The 8,291-nt window shown below is 44.0% G+C and overlaps 1 pseudogene; it reads left to right on the top strand.

Moving 5' to 3' along the window:
* The first annotated feature begins 1,324 nt into the window (after positions 1-1,324).
* Positions 1,325-6,363, top strand: LOC108305512 (annotated as a pseudogene).
* Positions 6,364-8,291: the final 1,928 nt, after the last annotated feature.

Here is an 8,291-nt window from a genome sequence, read left to right on the forward strand (position 1 = left end):
GTGTCAGCAAGTCTCAACATCTGCTTTGAGAAGTGGGGACACCTAACATCCTGCACTGATTGGCTGTTCGCCTCTGGTTGTACTCTTCACGCTGACTCTAGATGGCCAGCTTCCCCCAATGTTGGCTGTTGTAGAAGTCTAAGCCTTTGGTCAAAGAGGATCTGAATGAGGGAGGAGGACTCTGTTCTACCCCTTCCTTTTGGTTTGGGAAATTCCCTTAACCCAATGTTAGCTCATTGTAACTGTCCTTTATGATGCAAATAAAATGGGATTAACTTGAGTATTATCCCATGGGCAGTGGAAATCTGGGCTCTTTAGGCCCATATTTCATTTTCAAGTAGTAGAGCATTCTACCACCTTGCCAGTGCTGGGAGAGCCCCACTCTCATAAATGAACATGGAGTAGGCACAAGGCACCAGTTGGTACCTGGAATGGCTGCAGGTCGGTACCCTCAGACACGTGCATCATAGCTGAACCCTTATCGCTGCCCCATGGTAGGTATTGATTCTCTACCAGATGATGATACGGCAAATCTGAACACAGAAGTAGGTAGTAGGCTAGCAAAGTTTCTAGGGTGGCTTAGAAGCAGGGAGCTGGGAAGAGTGGACTCCCTGCCAGGAAATGCAGGGAGATAAGCACGGGGTCCCAGGGTGATGGCAGCACACAGGATAAGCGGAAGCCATGGGAAACCTGCCAGGAGTGAGGGTATCATGAAAAATGTGTTGGGCCAGAAAAGCAGCCCCCAGGCTAAAATATACAGGAAGGTTTATATTAATACACCCCACCATCACCCTTTACCCATCAACAATGCCAAATAGACTTGAATTATACTTACTTATATACTGTTAAAGGATAATTGCTGAAAGACCACATAATCATAACACTCATCGAAATATCAAAGAAAGGCATATCGGCAATTTTATTGAGCTCATTAATTTGTGAAAGAACTAGTAGGATGTCACATCTAGTTACAAGGATAATTCCAAGAATCACATACACACAAGCAAGCAATACTGAAATGAATAAAGATGCAAAACTGGTTTGTTCCACAGGAGATGTGGTGAGACGACTGATGGCATTGCCACCAGAAAATGTATTTGCGTATCTACAGACAAGAATCATTTGCAACAGTCTCAGTCATCGACAACTTACAGTTCTGAAACAGTTCAAAGGCAATGAAAGGCCCAGAGGCCCCATAGAAACACCTCATTTTCTGATGAAGACACCCAGTCATCTTTTCGGTCCATTTCAAAGTCATTTACCATGCTTTCTACAATATCAAGGTCTTAACCCAATTACTCTACCTCCTCACTCACCGTTGTCCATGGGAGCATGGGAATGGACAGAACATTCCAGGAAGTATGATATGGCCTATTCTGGAGCTACGAAAAATGAGCGTATGCAGTAAGAAGTGGGCATGGAATGTAGAATCCTTGAGCACAAAGAGACCTTATGCCAAAGACTTTATTTTACAGGAGCAGAAATAAACAAGAGAGGAAAAGGGATTTTCCTAAAGACACACAGCAGAGGGGACGTGACACCTTCTCTTCTATAGCACACACTTTTTAAGGCAGAGGGGCTGAAAATAGAGGATGCCAAGGGATCATTCATTCCCTCTGGTCTAGGGAGAGTGAATACCAGAGACCTCTCCCCTAAGAGGTGTTCTTTAACTTCCTTGAGCCGCAGCTACAAAACAGGGGTGATACTCACACCTCCCTCACTGTGCATTGTCAGGTTTAAATGGGACAACTTAGAATGAATGCCCATCCCATAGCAGGTACTTCATAGACATCATTTCTTCGCCCTCCTGAGTGGCTGTGTGACCCCAAAGGAGTGACAGGGGTCATTCTGCTTTCACTTGGCAGGGGGTTACAACCATACAAAAAAGGCTGCGGCTGCTTGCCCCTGATGAGTCACATGCTGCTTTCTGACTCAGAGTCAATTCATCTGGAGACAGTTCTGATGATTTCAGGCCCTGGGCTCTTTCAGCCCCAAAGCCTCAGGCCACTACCACATTTCCCAATCTGGCCCCCTTATAACAAATTTGAAGAAAACACAGAAAAAGAGAAGAAGACCAAAAAAAATTAAGTATAACAGTTTCTCCCCATTCTCCAGAAGTCAGGTGGTGGGTGGGTGGGTGGAGAAATGGCCAGGCCATGGTGGGAAGAGCCCCAGTGAATTGTACCCTTGGTGCAGGGAACCCACAAACGGAGACACTGGCCTTGTTTCCCATCACTGTGAAGCCGGTGTGACCTTCAAACGGCTCATAGGGCGGGGCTCTTCACATCTTCTGAGTCCTGATATGACTAAGCATCCAACATATAACCGTGTTGTGAACAAGTTGGTCTCAGTTCTCTACCACAATCTCAATTTCGGGGCATCCCTGATCTCTCTCTGCAGAGAGATTCAGAAGAGGCCCCAGAGATAGTAAAAGTTGAGGGGATGGCGGGCGTTGTTTTTTGTGGTTGTTTTTTCCGACTCACACCATCATGTGAAATTGGGACCTTTCTCTTCCTCTGGGAGTGAACCCTGCAAAACCACCCAAAGTCAGACCAGGAAGGGAACCTGAAAGCTCCTGGGATCCAGTCCTCTGCCTTCTACCAGGTGAAATGGCAAACCTAGTAAGGACAAAATTCTGGCTCTTTCAGACTGATAAAAATGTAGAGCTTTCCAGGCGTGGTGGCTCATGCTTTTAATCCCAACACTTTGGGAGGCTGACGTAGGTGGATCACCTGAGGTCAGACATTCGAGACCAGCATGGTCAACATGGCAAACCCCTGTCTCTACTAAAAATACAAAATTTAGCCAGGTGTGGTGGTGCATGCCTGTAATCCCAGCTACTCAGGAGGCTGAGGCAGGAGAATAGCTTGAACCCAGAAGGCAGAGGTTGCAATGAGCAGAGATTGCACCACGGCAATCCAGCCTGGGTGACAGAGCAAGACTCTGTCTTTAAATAAAAAAAAAATTTTTAATGAAAAAAAAGTAGACTCTGAATAGAAGCCCTTTGTTTCTCTGACATACTAGAGCTCATAGATCCTGTTTATGAAATTTATCATATCAGAAGAGAGCTGCTCTGCCTGAAGTCCGTGCAAGAGGTCAGGGCCCTTTCTGTTCAGCCATTCCCTGATTTCTGGGATGATATCTACATGAACTCAAGTTTTGACAATGGGGAAATTGAAGTCAGAGAATATAATATGACGGTACGCAATCCAATGAGAAAACCATGGGATTTTAGAATCTCTGAAGACTCACTCTAAACCCCAGGACTCTGAATGCCTTCCAAGCCAATAATCTGGAGGTAGTCATCTTCCTTCTTTTTGGAAGATCACAAGATAAAGAAGTGGTTGTAAACCTCCACATTAGAAGCATCCCCAATCCTAGACACTCTCAGCATGTGAGGAAGGGACTGTCGCTTTTCTCTAAAGAACTGGGATTGCAGCTGCAAGGTTTTCACCCAAAGAACCAGCGGAGGAATCTCAATCTCAAGACCATCTCCTCCACTAGCAGCCATCATTCTGTCCGTGGGAACCATTGTCCCGTGTGATTCAAACTAACAGGATGTCAGTACAAACAGCTATCATTTAATTTAAAAAAAAAAAAAAGATAAACTGACAGGACAAGAATCTCTGGGCTGCTTCTTCTAAGATCTATTTGGCCTCTGATGGAAGGGGGTTCAAGGCAGTCCTGGGGAACCCTTCCATCTCACAGCTGTGGTTGCCTGTGGCAGATGCCTTCAATCTCTCACCCATTCTGAATTTTTTTTTAAGACTCAGTCTTGCTCTATTACCCAGGCTGGAGTGTAGTGACATGATCACAGCTCACGGCAGCTTTGATTTCCCAGGCTCAAGGGGGCCTCCCACCTCAGCCTCCTCAGTAGCTGGGACTACAGTTATGTGCCACCACATCCAGCTAATTTTTAACTTTTTTGTAGAGACAGGGTCTCACTCTGTAGCCTAGAGTGGTCTTGAACTCCTGGACCCAAGCATTTCTCACACCTCACCCTCCCGAAACACTGGAATTATAGGCATGAGCCACTTCATCTGACCCTGAATTCAAAATGAAGTGAAATCACAAACCATGCACTAGGAAAAAGAAGGCATTCTTTTTCATATATTTCAGCGTAAGTCATGGAAGAAAGATAAAAGATGGGGAAAAAATGAGACAGGCCCTGGATCCATTTAGCAAAATTAAGGAGGTTAGACTGGGGAAACTCAAGTGATGAGAAAATGAAACAGCTACTACTCCCTGGGGCAATGTTGTATAACATCTTTTTCTATCTTCTGAAAGCAGATCTAGAATATGTCTTTAACTAATGCATCTGGAACTAGCCAGTTACCACCTAAAGAGGTGTGAGCTATGTGGGCTGGAAGGAGATAATCCCATGCAGGTGCAGACAACCAGGAGGAGGATCCAGTGTTCTTAGTGGCCCCCAAGACTCTTTCCTCTTATGAACCTCAGCATTCCCCATAATTACATGGTGGGAAAGGCAGTTGGATAAATTTTTATCTTCAGATATCTTTGCTCTGACATTCTGGGATTTGATGGTCATATTTGGCTTGCTCTAAAACAGGATCATAAAGATCTGTGGCAGGCCCCCAGAGTTCAGCCCCTTCAACATGGTTCTGTTTTAGTGCCCTGGACATTGGTGCTGTGGATGCCAAGGAATTGGATCTAACTTTGCTTGTATTTAAGCTGAGTAAGCAAACAAAACATTTAACTTTGTGTTTAAGATTCAGAAAATTTGCCAGAATCACTTTTCTTTCTCTGCAAAAGGAAAATGACCAGTTGAAGCCAGGCACCATCACTCATGCCTGTAATCCCAGCAGTTTGGGAGGTCAAGGTGGGCAGATCATTTGAGGCCAGGAGTTCAAGACCAGCCTAGTCAACATGGCAAACTCAAACAGGTGTTTGTCACCAGGATCAGAGGTATCAATGGTGTGAGCCCAAAAATCCAAAAGGTGTTGCAGCTTCTTTGCCTTAGTCAAATCTTCAACAGAACCTTTGTGAAGCTCAACAAGGCTTTAATGAACATGCTGTGGATTGTAGAACCATATACTGCATGTGGGTACCCAAATCTGAAGTCAGTAAATGAAATCTGAAGTCAGTAAATCAACTAATCTACAAGCATGGTTACAGCAAAATCAGTAAGAAGGGACTTGCTTTGACAGAGAACACTTTGATTGCTCAATCTCTTGGTAAATCGGGTATCATCCACATGGAGGATCTGATTCATGAGAGATATACTGTTGGAAAATGCTTCAAAGAAGCAAATAACTTCCTGTGGCCTTTAAACCTATCCTCTCCAGAAGGTGGAATGAAGAAAAAGGCCATCTGTTTTGTAGAAGGCGGAGATGCTGACAATAGGGAGGCCCAGATCAACAGGCTTCCTAGAAGAATAAATATGTCTACCATGATTATTTTTCCAATTTGGTCAGTTAATAAACAGTACCTGCTCTCAAATTGAAAAAGAGAAAAAAAAAAGAAAAAGGAAAATTATCAAACTTAGTTTTATCTCCTTTAAAATTTGTATCTTCTTTAAAAAATGTATTATTCAGAAGCTCCAAGAACCATGAAGCCTGGGTTAAAATGTATTATTAAAACTTTCCCTTTAGGATTCTCTCTTGCTGACAAGTTCTACAGTACTTAAAAATTGTCTAAGAGAGATTCCTATTTCTGATGTGTTTTGTTCTTGGTTTGTTTTTGGGTTTTTTTCCTGACTTGGCAAAGGCAGGATTGAAACACATGTCCCTTGCTTCCTAGCTCAGTTCTTAGGCCACAGCACAACAGTTTTCATGTTATAAGCTCAGGAATTCTGAAAAGGCTTCTCATCTCCAAAACAGACTCTTCCCAACCCCAAAGTAAAGCTTAAGAAGCCTTTCACAATGACTCACTCAGAAGCAGAGGTTCCCCAACAGAGGAGCAAGTCATGAAATAAACACCCCACAATCTGTGTGTGCAGCAAAGCTCCAAGCACCCCCGTGGACCATAGGCAGTCTCCGAAGCCAGGAGGGCCTCAGAGAGTAGTAGAGCCACAGAAAACTGCTCTCTAGTGCTTACTTTCCCTTTGTATTGGACACGGTGAAGAGGGCTTCCTCCCCGGTCTACCTTTTTTTGCTGCCTTTCCATCCATCCTCTCTGTTCATTCAGTCATCCATCAACAACGGATTGGATCCATTAAGGCTTCAACTTTCCTTCCACCCTGCACCCATGCCATGGATATGAAAGTGAGGTATCCTCCCACTCTGTCCCTGGGCCCTGCCACGTGTCTTGTTTGAGCCAGCAGAAAATCAGAAAACATGACACAAGCAGAGGCAAGAAAAATTACTTGCAGGTTTCCACTCATCCCTTGTAACCTCTTCCATGGGCACGGGCCAAACTGCTGGGAGATGAGAGACATGAACCAGGGTCAAGTCACCCAGATTTCCCACCCATGCCCATTGTAGATCATCCAGTAGCCAGCCAAGTCCCCAGATGTATGACCAAGCCTAGCCAATTTCAGCAGAACTGCCTGGCTGGCCATCCCAGGCATGGGAGCAAGCAATAGGCATTGCCATAAGCCACCGAGATTTTGGGAGTATTTATTACTGAGCATTATTGTGACAATAGATCATCTCTACACTCCAGCTAGCAGGAAGGAAGGAAGACAAAAGAATGTTTCCAGAAGTCACATAGGATGCTATCAGTTATTTGTCATTAGCAAGAACTCAGTCTCACAGCTACCTCTACTGCAGAGAAGACTGGAAAGTAATTGTCTTTATTCCAGACAGTTATATTTCCAGCCACAGATTGCAAGTTCTACTATTAAGGGAGACATGGATAAAGGAAATTGGGAAACAATTAGAAGTCTCTGCTGCAAGTGCAGACAGGTTTGGGATCAAACAGACCTAGGTCCATGTTGCAGCTCAACCAGGGACTCAACTTGTGACCTTGGACAAATTTTTTTTTTTTTCTGAGGGATTCAATGTTCCTATCTATACAGTGGGAGCAAGGGAGAGTTAGTCTGCATGGGCTCCTAAGCTCCCCCTGGCTCTTTCCTTGCTAAAAATCAGAGTGAAGATTTTGAAGGGTTTGGCCTTCCATCAGGTGCTACCAAAGATGTACCTATTTGCACACCCAGGTGACATTGGCTCTTCAGTCTAAAAGTATTTTGTGAACAGAAAGGCCAACGCCTAGCAGAAACTTGTTTTGGAAAAAGATCTGCCTGGTCTCACTCGTTGCTGCTTTTCAAGTTACAAAGAAGCAGCTGTCTGGGGCAGGCATCTGGTCTTCTAAGGTCTCTAGCTATAACCTCAGGCACCCAGTAGAGGTCAGAGAACAAAGATCCAATTATGTTGCTTAACTGCAGTCTGGGACTCAGTCTGAGGAAGCAGAGACCCAAAAAGATAAGGAAAGGAAATGATTTGATAGTCAAAATCCAGCCAGGCAACATTTATATGGTCCTGTTTGGAGTAGGATTAGAGAAAAATGCATTTTAATTTACTTCCATCAAATTATACAGTCCATATGTGTACTTTCTAAAGAGGAAAGAAACCTTTATTCAGAGTCTAATTACAGCCTTCTAAAAGTTCTATAAAGCCTTATGCTTCCGCAATGAAAGAAACTACCCACTTTATATTTGATAAATCAGACTCATGTAATTTACAACTCAAGAATCCGCTTACTCTCACTCTAAAACTCAAGTATTTATCTCTCCCTTTGAGGAAAGAAACCAAAAAATTCAAAATAGCCATGCAGCCCCGGGTCAGCAGAATGCTTTATCAGTCACAAAATTCACGGCTGTCCTGAATTTTGCAAGAAATGCATGAATCGTAACAACAAAACAGCAACACTAGGTATTGAGTGTTTACTCTGTGCCTAAAACTTTGAGTCCAAACTTTCAATGAATCCTCAAGAACCCGTTAGGCATTATGATGCCACTTACAGGCATGGACACTGAGGCTCAGAAAAGCCATATAAGTCATCCAAGGTCACACAGCTCACCAGCTGGGATTTCTTTTTTTCTTTTTTCATTTATTTTATTGCATTTTAGGTTTTGGGGTACATGTCAAGAACATGCAAGGTTGTTGCATACGTACACACGTGGCAGTGTGATTTGCTGCCTTCCTCCCCATCACCTACATCTGGCATCTCTCCCCTTGCTATCTCTCCCCAACTCCCCACCCTGCACCGTCCCTCCCCTATTTCCCACAAACTGACCCCAGTGTGTAGTGCTCTCCTCCCTGTGTCCATGTGTTCTCATTGTTCAACACCCACCTATGAGTGAGAACATGCGGTGTTTGATCTTCTGCTCT

The sequence above is a fragment of the Cebus imitator genome, unplaced genomic scaffold, assembly GCF_001604975.1.
Source record: "Cebus imitator isolate Cc_AM_T3 unplaced genomic scaffold, Cebus_imitator-1.0 Scaffold64, whole genome shotgun sequence".
Lineage (NCBI taxonomy): Eukaryota > Metazoa > Chordata > Mammalia > Primates > Cebidae > Cebus > Cebus imitator.